We start from the raw sequence: 14475 nt of genomic DNA, 5'->3' as shown, positions 1-14475 counted from the left end.
ACATTGAGCCTCAGTCCATACTGAAGGCTGCTGTCCTTGATCCTTCGCAGCAAGTGCATGAGGTCCTCCTCAGTTTCAGCGAGCAAGGTTGTGTCATCTGCATAAACTTTCATTAAGATTAATTAATAAAAAAAAATGAAGTTAAAAGATGTGGCCCTTTGTCTGCGTTGCAGAATAATTTCAGACCTTGGAAGGAAGTTGGAAGTTTATTTGAGAAACTAAAAGAACAGGCAGAATATGAAGTTGGAATTGGTAAATTGTGTGCCTGGGCATTAAAACCACAAAAAAAAACACAAACAGAGCCCCAAGCCTGTGATTCAGGAATAGCAGGATATGATTTAGAGGAAAGGAGAAGGGAGTCGGAAAATGAGCAATTTGTTATGTATGGGATGACTCACTGGCGGTGGGTCTGCGAGTGTAGAATTTCAGAGACAATGGATTTAGAGCAGGGCAGGAAAGAGTGTGGTCCGGATAGTGGGTATTTCATGTCAACTTTTACATCTAGAATATGCTTATGTAAAATGTTACATACTACAGGAATTGTGCATACCTGCTTTATGTACTTCAGTGGGCTTTATGGCCTTTCTTTAATTCAGTAGTTAAAGCTAAAAACTGTCATATTTATTAATCTGGATAATCGTTGTCATACAGTTGATATGGGTGAAAGCACTGGTTCGTTTCTCTGTAAGATTTGTCAGAGTTAGATACGTTGGACCTAACAAACGATTCCTCTTAGGATATCTAGTTCCTGAATATATTATAATCTCATGTGCTTATTAAAAGTATATGATTTATTCTTTTGGCCATTATTGTTAAATCCTGCTTTCCTTATGATCCATTTATCCACAGATAATTTCTGAGCACACAATCTGTGCCAGGCCCAGGAGGTATATATATTTTGAGGGTTTTTTTTTCTCTGTATGGCCTTGACAGAAATAGCCTCAGTGACTAAGGCTATGTGGGCCGTGAGCCTTTCTTTGCTCATCTGTTTGCTAACTTCCTTCTTTGGGTTGGAGGAAAAAGGGTTAATTCTGCAAGGGTCCCAAGGCATTACACAAATCCCTTTGGACTTGATATTTAGATACAAATATCAAGACATTTCAGAGGTCTCTTGTGGAAGAAGTATATGCAGTTTGATGTTAAGTAATAGAGAAAACAAGCAGAATATTGTCACAGCGAGGCAGACCAACAAGTCACTGACTGGGAAGGCCAACTAAATGTGGACCGACATAGTAGATGTGTATGTACCTGAAAGGAAATGGTTTGCGTCATTAAGGAGAAACTAATAGAGAAGAAATGCTTTAACAAGCCTTGAATGTGAACTTGAAAAACTGAGCTGGGCTAAATCTGTTGATACTAGAAGAAATACGATCCTCAGGTAGAAGAATTCTTATAACTCATTGCCATGAAGTCGGAACAGACTCATAACTGCCCCTCCCGTGGGTTCTGAGACTGAATCACATGGGAGGAGATTGTTTCTCTCTCTCGGAGCCACTGGCGGATTCGAACTGTCAGAGAGGGTGAACTCTTAGGGTTAGCAGTGCCGCTTACTCCAGACTGCGCCCCAGAGTTCCCTCCATATGGAAGAAAGGAAGCAAATGAAAATTCCTGAGAGTTTGGATTTCCTTTTATCAGACCTTCATCTTAGGCTTGTGGTCATCTTAGGCTGCGTTCTCTCGAGAAGCAAACGACAAAACTCAGTGCTGTTGAGTCAGAGCTGACTCATGGCTGACCCTCCAGTGGTTTTCCAGAGGCTGTACGTCCAGTCGGAGGAGATTGCCCGTCTTCCTCCCAACGAAGGCATTGAATCACTGCAATAAAGGGCCACCTTTGGGTTTGCCACCAGAACTCCCTAATGAGATCAGCAAGACCAGTGATTATATACTGACCTAGTGGTAAAAACCTGCGTTGCAATCCCAGAGGCACATGGTTCAAATCCACCAGCTACTCTGCGGGAGAGGGATGGGCAGTCTCCTCCTGTGTGATTTGCTGCCTCTGCAAACCCACTTGAAGGGTCAGTTCCAACTCAATGGTAGACAGCAACAATAATACATAAGAAAGTCAGTAGGGACTTGGCGGTGCTCACCCAAATTCTCAACCTCTCTCTTTGACAGTTCTAATCTCCCTGCAGTTCTGCAGGAGAAAGATAGGGCTGCCTCCTTCCATGTGATTTAGAGCCTCTGAAAACCCACTGCAGGGTCAGCTCTGAGTTTATTCCGATTGGATGGCAATGACCTTGACTTTTTACCAAAATATTTACGTGTATGTGTAAAGAGAAATTTATTAGAAGGAAATGACTCATGAACTTGTATCGGGTGGCAAGTCGTCCGCTACCTCAGAGGCTGATGGCGCTGAGATTGGCAGAGCAGGTGGTACCCACATCTGGAACAGCCGCCAGAGCTGAAGTCACTCCCTGATTAAATTGGTGATAATCAGCTGACATTCTCCATGACATTTCCCCGCGTATGTTTTCCACAGGCCCCACAGGCGAGTTAAACAGGAATGTGATGGGAGTCAACACCCCTGTGTGTTCCGGGTCCTTGACGGCAGCGCTAATCTCTGCATTTCCTCCAAGGATGCTGTGTGGCATTTGGTTTACTGTTGTCCTAGGTAGAGATAGTTCTGATGGCTTCCACTTGGCTTCACCTGCCATGATAGCATCGTTCATGCGGCAGGTGTGCACTGTGGGGCTTCTGCAGTCCGTTGGGCGTGTCTGTTCCAATTATGCCTTCTGGAACTGGGGAAATCATTACAGGATGGGTTTGGGAACCAATAGGTCCCTCTGAGGCAGACCTGACTGAGACTCCACTAAATTACCTGCACTCTATATGCCTTTGTTCTGACTAGTGGACCACAGTGACATTTTGGGTTGCCTGGAATTAGTGTCAATTCAGAACCAGTATTCAGTATTTCTCCAAGACTCGGATTGTTTTCTTTCCCCTTGTCAACAGTTATTCTCATCAAAGATGGGCGATCCCTTTGGGGAAGGGTGGGAGAAGGACAAACCGCATAAATCTTTGGCAGTATAGTGAGGTCCTTCCTCAAGGGGACCCAGCCTCCCATCCAAAGCGGTTGTGGGACAGTAAACTGGCAGTTGATAGTCATGACTCCTTTTTCTGTGTATTCAAGTTAGACTGCCATTTGCCTGACCCCGAGTTCCTCTGCACCAGTCAAGCACATGTAGTAGATTTCCCATCTATTTCACTCCTAGGGACCCTGACTGACCACCATAAATCCATAGGTATCAGATGATTCTGATCCCTGTGTTGACTCTGCTGCCTGTTACAGTAGCCAGGCTCACCCTGTCAGTGAAGCACAGCCACCTTGCCTCTGCCACCCTGGCTCCAAAGAGGTGCTGTCCATCTATAAGGGCATTCGTTGTTGCTGTCAAGTCCAGCTTATATCAAATGGCAATTACAGCAGACTTCAAGGATGCTCCGACTCCCCTCCCAAATATCTTCCTTCTAGATACTATGAAAGGTGTATCCACTTGGCATTCCATGTATAGGTCATTGGCTCGAACCTGATAAAACCACTCTAATGTGCCAGTTTCTCTAAAGCTCCCTCAGTACTGTACCAAGGCAGGTCTGGTACTTGAACTTGACCTAGTGTAGGCCTCTCTATAATCTGTGCTTCAGTAAACTAACCAAATAAGCTGTTAGACCCTTTCATAACCTTTCAGGCGGAAACATTGGAAGATGTGCTGAGTGGGCGTATGTCAGTAAGATCAAACAGACCCAACTTCGTGTTCTTGCTCCGTATCTTACACCCTTAAAAGCCTTTCCCACATATATTTTCCAGGTTTCTGTTTGTGCATATAGAAGAATCAAGCCGTCCTTTTGGAGTGTAACATACCTCGGGGGTCACAGTTTGTACTTCATTTTCTGGGGCTCCCTGGGATTTAACTCCTATTGTACGTCCTGGGAACATTCACTGAATTTTTTTCAAAATAAATTTTAATTTTATACTGGTTTGCTTACCAAATTTGTCTACATTGTTTTTCACACTGTCTTCATTCACATGGTGTTGCATACAATTGTTCCCATTCATTATATTTTATAAAATGAATCAACAATAAAATATGCCCACTGTTGCCCTGTCTTTCCAGATCACTGTCAGATTGTTCACATTTCCTTTACCCACGTCTCCCTGTACCTATCGGATTGTATGAGACTATGATTTCCTCCCCCCCACCCAACCTAACCACTCTGCTCCTACCCTCCACCGCCCCTTGACCCTCATACTCGTTTTACTAGTTATTTTTTTATTTTATTTCTGCAATATCAGTCTCATACAGTTTTTGTCCTTATGGGACTGAGTTAGTTCACTTAGCATAATGCTGTACAGTCCCTCCCACATTGTGTAGTAATTTTTGAAATCGTTGTTCCTGAGTGCTACGTAGTATTCCATTGTGTGAATGTGCCACAGTTTTTCAATCCATTCGATTGTTATTGGCTATTTGGCATCAGTGTTCTGTAAGGCATCTGCTTCAAGCAGCATGTCAGATGCTCCTCTAGCCTCTGTCGCAGGTGAAATCCCAGGAAAAGGCTCAGTACAGCTTGGTGCGTCTCGTCGGATGAAGAGAGGAGAGCTGATTCTGTTGGCAGGACTGGTCCAGTGGAATGGAAAGGCTCTGCCCATATGTTGCCATCTCATTTCAGGCTCCAGTGTCTTCCCAAAACAGAGTCCTCCCTTTAACCTTAGACATCATTCAAGGCTGGGATTTGAGTTGCTGTTATAATTTCATCACTCTTACGGTGAGATTTTATGTTTGGTTTTCAGCAGTATCAGCTCTATTTACTGTAAGACTGAAGACTTTTAAGATACAGTTGGAAACTTGAGAGGTTTGGTAAGTGACTCTTGAGCTGCGACTCAGAAGCCCCCAAGCTCATCTCTTTCTTTTCTGATTTTGTTGGGTAGAAGCAGGACCAGCTTCCTTAAATGTCTCCAGCTTCCTTAAACTTCTCATCCTCATGGAATTGTAAAGTATCAAACACAAACAGCCCAGAGCCTCAGTCTCATTACTGCTTGATCTGTTGGTGGTGATGTTTTGGGTATTGGTATGGCCGTCTTGTGCTGCGGGTTAGCAGAACCTTCTTTACTGAGGGTAACACCCTCTTCACTAAGGGACGCAGAGCATCGGGACCACTCAGACCAACCTGACTTGAGAACCAATTTAGAAAACTACTCTTGGGGAGCTCTGGTGGCCTAATGGCAAGAAGCTGCACTGCAATCCCAAGGTACGCGGTTCGAAGCCACCAGATGCTCTGGCTGGAGAAGGAGGGGCGGCTCGTACCAGTCAGATCCGATTTGGCAGTAGACAGATAATAAAAAAAAAATTTAAAAAAAAAAAAGAAACTACCCTCTGTACCAAATGTCTCTAGAGAAACAAACACAAGAGGAAAACCAATGAAAATTTGAAATATGTACATATAAACATATATACATACAACAAATATATATATATTTGTTTTTAGATGTCATTGAATCAACTGTGATTCATAGCAACCCTTTGAATAACAGATCTGAACCCTGTCCTATCCTGTACTTTCCTTATCATCTTTGATAAATACTTAGTCCATTGATGTAATCACTGTGTCAGTCTATCTCCTTGAGGCTTTTCCTCTCTTTCTCTGATCACCTTTCCAAGCATGATGTCTTTTCCCAAGCACGGGCCTCTCCTAACTATATCCCCAAAGTATGAGAAACAACGCTTCACCATCCTTGTCTCCAAGGAGCAACTTGGTTGCACTTTCTCCAAGATGTAGGTGCTGGCAAGTCTCAGGTCTGTGGTCTGTAGCTGTGGAAACTGAGGCCAAGCTAAAGCCAGAACAAAAGAGAGGATGAGTCAAGTGTGAGATTGAGAGTGAGCAAAAAAAGCAAGCCAGCAGTTCCACACTTCCTTATACACAGGATTCAGGCCACACCCCTAGGGAAAGTCCTCTCAGCCACTTGACCCCTCATAGCAAATCTCATCAACAGAGTGATTATACTGGATCAGACCTCAGCGAGGGAACAGCCACGTCACAGCAGCCAAACGAGAGCACCATAGGCAGCCAGGCTCACACACAACCTTAACTTGTGTCTACTGAATCCTCTGGGTGGTGAAAGACAGCGTGGCAGAGGGAACTTCTCAAGTGAGGTTGGCAGTTTCTCTCCCCCAGCTCAGATGCTGCATCTGCACTTGGAAGCCAAGGTTGTAGGTGTGTTGGTGGGGTGGCCCATGGTGGCGTGGCTGGGTAGAGAGGATGGCTTTTACAGGGGTGCCGCTGCCTGGGCTCAGTTGTGTCAGGAGCTGGCTAACCTGCAAAGCAGCATCAGCAACGCCTTGTGAAAACAGCAGGACCACCTGTCTTGGCTTGACTATCCATTCTGCAGTAAACAACTCCAGGAAGCAGTATGCTAATGAATAAGGAGTGACCAAAGGCCTCAGATTTCTAGGAATGTGATACTTTCTTGTTTTCCAATAGATATCATAGGATATCCCGGAAGGAAGATGTCTTTGTTTTGTGTTGAGGTCTGGGAATGTTTGATCGGACAGATAAGAGATAATGCAATAACCCCTGCAGGCATGTTCCTAAGACGTGTGTGTGTGTGTGTGTGTGTGTGTGTGTGTGTGTGTGTGTACCGTTGCCAGAATATTAAACTTGCTATTTGTCATCAGCAGTTAGCCTCTCCGCATCTTCATTTCAACCTGGTGCCTTCTTTTGGCGGAATTCTCCTGACATATTGGGGCTGGATCCCCGATACAGTTGCATCCATCCCTGTGATGACAAAGGCTTACAAGTGGAAGTTCCTTCTTTGCTGTAGGTGAGAAGATTGTGGCTTCACCTGGGATTGCAGTACAACTTCTTGACACTCGGCCACCAGAGCTCCCTCAAATTTTATTATTTTGTGTGTGTGTACCATCAGATCAGATCTGACTGGTACAGGAGGAGATTGCCTCTCCTCCAGTGGAGCGTCTGGTAGATTCGAACCACGTGCCTCTGGGATTGCAGTGCAGCTTCTAGTGGCTTCACCTGGGGTAGTGAATGATAGTGTGGATGTAAAGAAGTCACTGGATTTGAATATTGAATAATAGGCTTGCTTTTTGAAAAAATGGTGGTACAGGGGCGGAATCAAGATGAGACTCAAGTCTAGAATTAACATCTCAGTTCTTCAAGGGTGAGTAGCTGGAGGATCTTATTTTGTAATTGCTGAGATGTGTCTACAAGATTTCCAAGGACAGATGTTTACGGTTGAAGGAACATTGTGTCTGATGTTTAGATGATGTGTTAGGGGCCATTGCATTGAGTATAAATCATAGCAACCCTTTGAACAACAGGCCTGAACCCTGTCTTGTCCTGTGCCATCCTCATCATCTCTGACACACTTGAGCCCATTGCTGCTGTCCTTGTCACTCTCATCTTGTCAAGGATCTTCCTCTCTCTACCTAACCCTCCCACCTTTCCAAGCATCATGTCCCTGTCCAAGGAGTAGCCTCTCCTAGCAACATGCTCCAAGTATCTCAGACAAAGCTTCACCATCCTTGCTTCCAAGGAACACCACTAGCTAGAGCTGCACTTTCCCCCAAGATGTTTCTGTTTGTTCTTCTGGAAGTCCATGGGATATACAGTACTCTGCCACCATCACAACTCAAAGGCATCAATTCTTCTGTCATCTTTTGTCATTTTAGTATATGTGCTACCGAAGCGAGAACAATCTTTTGTCATTTTTCAACTCTCACTTTAATCACTTTTGTAGAAATTAGTTGAAATGACCATGGCCTGAATCAGGTGCACCCTGGTCTTCACTGACATCATTGCTCCTCAATAATTTGGAGAGGTCCTTGACAATGAACTTGTCCAATGCAAGCTTCTGTTGATCTCCTGATTGCTGGTGTCAAGGGTGTTGGTTGTGGATCCAGGTAAGAGGAAATCATTGACAATTTCAATCTCTTCTCCATCTATCATGATATTCAGAAGTGAGGCTATCATGATATTCAGGAGTGAGGGTTTTTGTCTTCTTAATCTTGAGATGCAACCCATAGTAAAGGCTGTAGTCTTTGCTCCTCTGTAGTAAGTGCTTCAGAGCCTCCTCACTTTCAACAAGCAAGATTGTGTCACCTGCACAGCTCAGGTTGTTGATGCATCTTCGTCCTGTTAATACAGTGTTTAGATGTGGGAGCTTCAGATTTGACATATGAGCTTCAAACTGCCATATTGGCTCTTTGGAGACCATCTGTATATAGACAGATGGTAGTTACAGAATATAGATATACAAAGAGTGAGTTGGATAGAAGAGCTCTCAGAGAAGTGACCAGAAGTTGGGAGAACATTGGATGTATTGGGAGAAAGTGTGTGCTTTTTTTTTTAAATTAAAAAAAAATTTTTTATTATTTTTTTGTGCATGTACCGTCAAATTGGATCTGACTGGTACAGGAGGAGATTGCCCCTTTTTTCTCCAGCAGAGCATCTGGTGGATTCAAGAAAGTGTGCTCTTAAGATGAGGCGTGAGTGAGGTCCATGGACATGCAAGACCTTGAGAGGCCAAATCAGATAAAGGCTGAAATGTTCTCAGGACTTAACTTTGCATAGTGTGTGTAAATATTCCTAGAGTTGAATCCTTTGGTTTTTGATTGTTTAGCCTTGCAGGCGTCTTAGGGTAGCATGCTGGAGGGAAAGACTGAAGTTAACAGTTGATGGTGCTAATGATGTTTTAAGGGTTTGTGAGTAAACAATAGCCTGTGTCTCAGAGGAGCATTAATCACATTCACATTAAACAGCCTATAAGCAGAGACAACTATCTGAAAGTGCACATCTACTCCTTAAAACATTGTAACTGCCGTGGTTGCATGTTTGTGTGACTTTCGCAGTGCAAACTTTGCCAAGAGTAACATTGGTGCTGTAAATCAAAACAGAAAAATCACCAATTGGTAGATAATTTGTTTGTGGTGTTAACAAGGTGTAAAACATGATTTTGTTAAGAATTTAACAATGCTTAGCAGCAGGAAAAGTTAATGATTACCAGATAGGCTCCAGTAATTTGCCAGTCTCAGTATTGCACGCTTGTAAATCAAAACCACAGAACCAGACCCGTTGCCCTTGAATCCGTTCAGCCTCATAGCAAGCCTGTAGGACCTAGTAGAGCTGCCTCGTAGGATCTTCAAGGTTGTAAAAAATTTTGGAAGCTGATTGCCACCACTTCTTACTAAGATGGGTTCTAACCCCTGACCTTTCCATTTGCAGCCACACGCTTAAAAACATATCCTTAAAACATACCACTTAAAAATAAATCTTTTCCTTAAAAACATATCCATGCTGTTGTTACCAAATCTAGTTTTAAAATTATAGCCTCCTTTGTATTTTGGGGCTCCCCCCCTTGTGAGTAGACCACATATCTTACCCACTTTACTCTTCATAAGGACCAAGTTTTATGAGCCCTAGACTGAGAAAGAGAGAGAACCAGATTTTTACGCTCCTATTTAAATTGCTATGGATACAACCGAGGATGTGACTCTCCTCACATTCCCCTTTGGAAGCTGAAATCCTGCCCCTCTCTGGTGCTTAGGCAGTTTCTTAAAAGGCCAGAGGGCTTTCAGGAGTGTTCTCTGATGGGAATGAGTTCAACAGAATGAGACTGGAGAGGGTTAAAACTTCCCAGTGTTGTTAAAAACCTCCCTTCTTTGTTCACATGCCCCCTCCCTCCTCCCCCCCCCCATTTCTAATTCTGCTTTGCATGGTTTCCTCATAGCAACACACGCGGTGGTCATTGGGAAGGCCAATCCTTGCCAGACATTGTGTCACCACAGCTGCTAGGAGGATCTGGGGTGTCCCATTGTACCCCACCCTGGCCTTTTGCTGTGATATTAAGGGTGAATTTTTTTTTCCCCACTAGGAATCACCTTTCATTAGCAGATGTAGGACTCTTCAGATTTTCTCTTTCCTCAGTGTTAGTTTTGGTAAGCCTTCTACTTCCAGGACTGTGTCCATTTCACCCGACTTACTGCCCTTTCAGTGTCTGTAAGATCGGTAGTGATGGCCCCATCTTTTCATTCCTTTCATTCAAAGTCAGTGTCTTTTCGCTGGAAAGGCTGTGATTTAGCTCAGGGGAAGGGGTAAGGGATGCTTTCGGAGAGAAGGGGAAGAAGGAGCGTGGGGAAGGCTGAGGGGCAGGGCTGTCCATGTTGTTGGCAGCCTCCTGTCCCTGGGGGCAGCCACGTGACTGATGAGCTCATCAGGCCGGGGACACCAGCTGTGCTATTATTAGGGATTTTAAAGTCCTTAACAGATGTTGTTAGGCAGCGTTCCAGCCTTGTTCGCTTCCCACATATGGCATAATACAGTACATGGAAAAAGAGGGACTCTTTTAACAAATAGCTTTTTCATGAAGCGTGCCACTATTCATTTTCCGTAGGAAGCTGCCCCTTTTCTGTCTCTCTCTGCCCTTTCTCTCTCTCTCTGTCTTCTCTGTCTCTGTCTTCTCTCTCTCTCTGCCTTCTTTCTTTCTCTCTCTCTTTCTCTTTTTCTCAGGTGTGTGCACTGTCTTCCTCTGTTTCTTTTTGTTTTTTTGTCTGCCATTCTCTGCCCTTTCCTCCCTGACTTCCTCTTTCTCTAAGTTGAGACACTTTTTATTTATCTCCGCATGCAGCTAGAGAAAAGTTGCATGGAGTGGGATGTGGAGAAAGTTTACCCATTTGATATTAAGAGACTAACAATGAAACCTAATGTGTAAAGAGTGCAGGTAAATCTGAGAGTGATCACATATTAAAGATTTTTTTTCCACCTTTTCTCCACATTTTTTTTTTATTTTAATGAATGTTTACAGAGACTTTGGATTCCCAATCATTCATTCATTCATTCATTGTTGCATACTTTTCTCTCTGCCCATCCCTCCCCCCAGTTCGCTTTTCTTTTTGAAAAGTAAAAAAAAAAAATCTTTCATAGTTAAATAACCTCCCCCCCCCCCCCCAAGTCCACTCTATTATACAGCTTTCTTTCTGGACTCTTGTCATGACAATAATACCTAATCATATATTCCTCCTAAACAGTTCTCTCCCTCATCTGTTTCAATGCAGTATACATTATTTATCCCCTCTTAGTTTTCCCCCAACTCCCATGTCAGACCTGCTTTACAACAGAGGCACTATGCAGTATTTGTCCTTTTGTGACTGAGATATTTCACACAGCATAATGTCTTCTCTAGCCATTTGTTTGTTGATGGGCACTTGGGTTGTTTCCAACTCTTTGTCATTGTGAACAAAGCTGCAGTAAACATGGGTGTGCATATATCTGCTTGGGTGGCAGTTACGGTTTCTTTAGGTTATATTCCCAGTAGTGGAATTGCTGGATCAAATGGTATTTCTGTTTCCAACTTTTTGAGAAAGTGCCATACTGCCTTGCATAGTGGTTACACTCCCACCAACAGTGAATAAGGGTTCCAGTTTCTCCGCAATCTCACCAGCATTTGTTGTTTGCTTTTTTTTTTTTTTTTAAAAAAAAAAAAAACAACCACCCAAAATGTCATTGTGAATGTCATGGTCAGCTTGCTGTCCTTCTCATCCCTGTGACCCATTAGTGACCGTTGTTTAGGGCTGGTTTAACCTCAGTAGACTGACTGATGAGCTAGTCAGGGGCCTTGGTGATTTTGCAGAGCATTTTGTGTTTTGACTTTCTCATTGATCAGTTTTTATTGATAAACCCCTATGGAGGCCTTCCCTTTCACCTATTTATATAATCACCTACATCTCAGCTTAGAGTGATGAGGTGAAATCAATATCAAACTACTACTGTGGCATGTAGACTCTACAGAATTCAAATTCTGAATATCCGTGGACTGGCAAAAGAACAGACAGATTTGAATAATAGACCATGGGACTTTGGAGCCTCTTATTTAAAGCACTTAGCACCCAAAAATTGAGCCATTTTGATTAATAGTCCTTTGGGGGCTGGTAGCCTCTTATATAAAGCAGTTAGTACCCAGAAGTTGGGCCATTTTGATTAACAAATCCAACAGCACGTAAAACCAACAGATGTGTGTGTGTGTGTGTGTGTGTGTGTTTAAAAAATGTACATGTTGTTCTGTTCCTACCAACAATGCATCATAATGCGTTTATTCCTATATCCTCACTAAGTTGTTGTTCAGTGTCTTGGGAAAAGTGCAGCCAGAGTGCTCCTTGGAGGCGAAGATAAAAAAGCTTTATCTTGTACACTTTGGACACGTTGTTAGGAGGGACTTCATCTCACATACTGCAGGCATGTTGTTGGAAAGGGATAGCATGCTTGGGAAGGTGGAGAGTCAGTAAAAGAGAGGAAGGAAGACCTTAAACAAACTGGATTGACACAGTGACTGCAAAATGGGCTTAAGTATGTCAGAGATGATGAGGATGGCACAGGATAGGACAGGGTTCAGATCGTTTGTTCATCGGATCACTGAGTTATTCTCAACGACACCTAACAATAACAATAACAACAATAACAATAACAACATGTACTATAACCTCAGCAAGTAGTCTAAATAGCCAGGAAATTGAACGGGCTTTGTTATAGAACTATCCTGGTGTTCAATTCAAATTGCTCATAGTTTGATACCTTTATTTTCTCTGTCTCTCTCTCTCTCCCCCCGCTCTTCTCTATCTCTCTCTCTGATTGTTGTTGTGTACCATCGAGTTGGATCCGACTGGCACAGGAGGAGATTGCCCCTCCTTCTCCAGTGGAACATCTGGTGGATTTGAACCACATACTTTCAGGATTGCAACACAGGTTTTTGCCACTAGGCCACCAGAGCTCCCCACTTTGATACCTTTAATTTTGTTACTAAGGGGAAAAGGCATTATCCAATTATGCTTTATTTAAAAAATAAAATAATTTATATATGTGATAGTGTCATTTCATTCTGTAATAAGTGACTGTTTGCCACAGTTAATAAAGTATCACAGATGGTTTTTAAATAAAATTTATTTAATGAAAGTTTACAGAGACTTTGGATTTCCATCCATTCATTGTACTTTTCTCCCTGTCCACCCCTCCCCCCAGATGTTTTATTTTTAAAATAACTTCTGTGGCCTGACTTTTTTCCTTCCAAAGAAAGCAGACATAACTACTTTAGAAAAAAATACTTCTTGGGGTTTTAAATGTGATTAGGCTATAAAAAAAGATATTAAAATGTGGTGGAAAAGCCAGAAATATAGACTTTTTTAGTGAGATTAGCATGCGAAGAAGTATTTAAAAGGCCAGCTGAATGTTCACTTTAATTTCTTTGGGAATTCAGAGAATGGAGTATAGAAACAGGGACATCCATTTTTCATTTCCCTGACTTCATTTTATCTGGAGAACCCCAACAAAACCCAATTTTCTGTCCTCAAGTCAGTTTTGGGTTTTTTTTTTTTTTTTAATGAGAAATACATTTTTATTTTTTCTTAATTTTAATGAAAGTTTACAGAGACACAAATCAGTTTTGACTCCTGGTCAACCCTGTAGGGCAGAATAGGGCTGCCCCATAGGATTCCTCTGACTATAATCTTTACTGGCGCTGGCTGTCTCATCTCTCTTCCATGGAGTGGCTGGTGGGTTTAAACTGCTGACCTTTTAATGAGCAGATGAATGCCTTCACCATGGCGCCACCAGCACGCCTTATCTGAAGAAGGGGAATCCTAACCTCAGAAGCCTTTTCTCCCAGTTGGCAGCTCCTGCTTTTACAGAGGCTGTGGGCAGTGGGTGCTTGTTGCACCAGGCTGTTGGGGCGGTGTGTTTCCATGCTCCACCCAGCATAGCTGCTGCGTGCTTTGTGCTTATTATCCTGGAGACATGTGGTTGGTTCAGATTTCATAATAAGATCCTCAGCAGGTCTGGAGATTCCTAGCAGAATGGAGAAGTGGGGACCAACTTGGTAAGTGTGTGTTGAGTGGCTTCCTGGAGCAGTGCTGAGGTCGGACAGTCAGGGAGAGCGCTCCCATTGGGGAAGGCAAGAGAGATGTAAATGAAGAAGAGATGAAGCTTGTGAAGCCAGGCAGTGGCTCAGGGAAGGTGATAGAGGATGGAGTGGCAAAAAAAGCACGTTTAAGAAGATTCTGGATGAACAGAGACAGACTAATGAGGGGGAGACACAGAGGGAGAGAGACCGGGACAGAGCCGAGTGCAAGTGATGAGACCAGTGTTTGGGATACAGTGAACCCCTGGGAAATTGGATGGGGATGAGATTGAGGAGGTAGGGAGGACACAGCAGAGTGGGTCCGTGGGCCTCCCACACAGCCTGTCTCAGGAGTTGAGATTTTATTCTGAATAAGACTGGAAGCAAGGGCGTGGCTTCAACTGATTTGCTGTGTTAGTGAGTCTACTGGCTGCTGTGTTGGGAGTCAGGATAGAAGGCTGTAGGGAGGGTAGAGGGAGTTTTACTCTGGGACTAGCACTTGGAGGCTGTGGTAGCTCAAGGGGGTGTGATGTATCCTGGGGTGGTGTGCTGGCCTCCTGCTGTTAGATGAGGTGAACTGTTGGGTGA

The sequence above is a fragment of the Elephantulus edwardii genome, unplaced genomic scaffold (genome assembly GCF_000299155.1).
Source record: "Elephantulus edwardii isolate Elephantulus edwardi_28Jun2011 unplaced genomic scaffold, EleEdw1.0 scaffold00121, whole genome shotgun sequence".
NCBI classification, from domain to species: domain Eukaryota; kingdom Metazoa; phylum Chordata; class Mammalia; order Macroscelidea; family Macroscelididae; genus Elephantulus; species Elephantulus edwardii.
The sequence above is the reverse complement of the archived record's forward strand: the minus strand, read 5'-3'. Positions refer to the sequence as shown.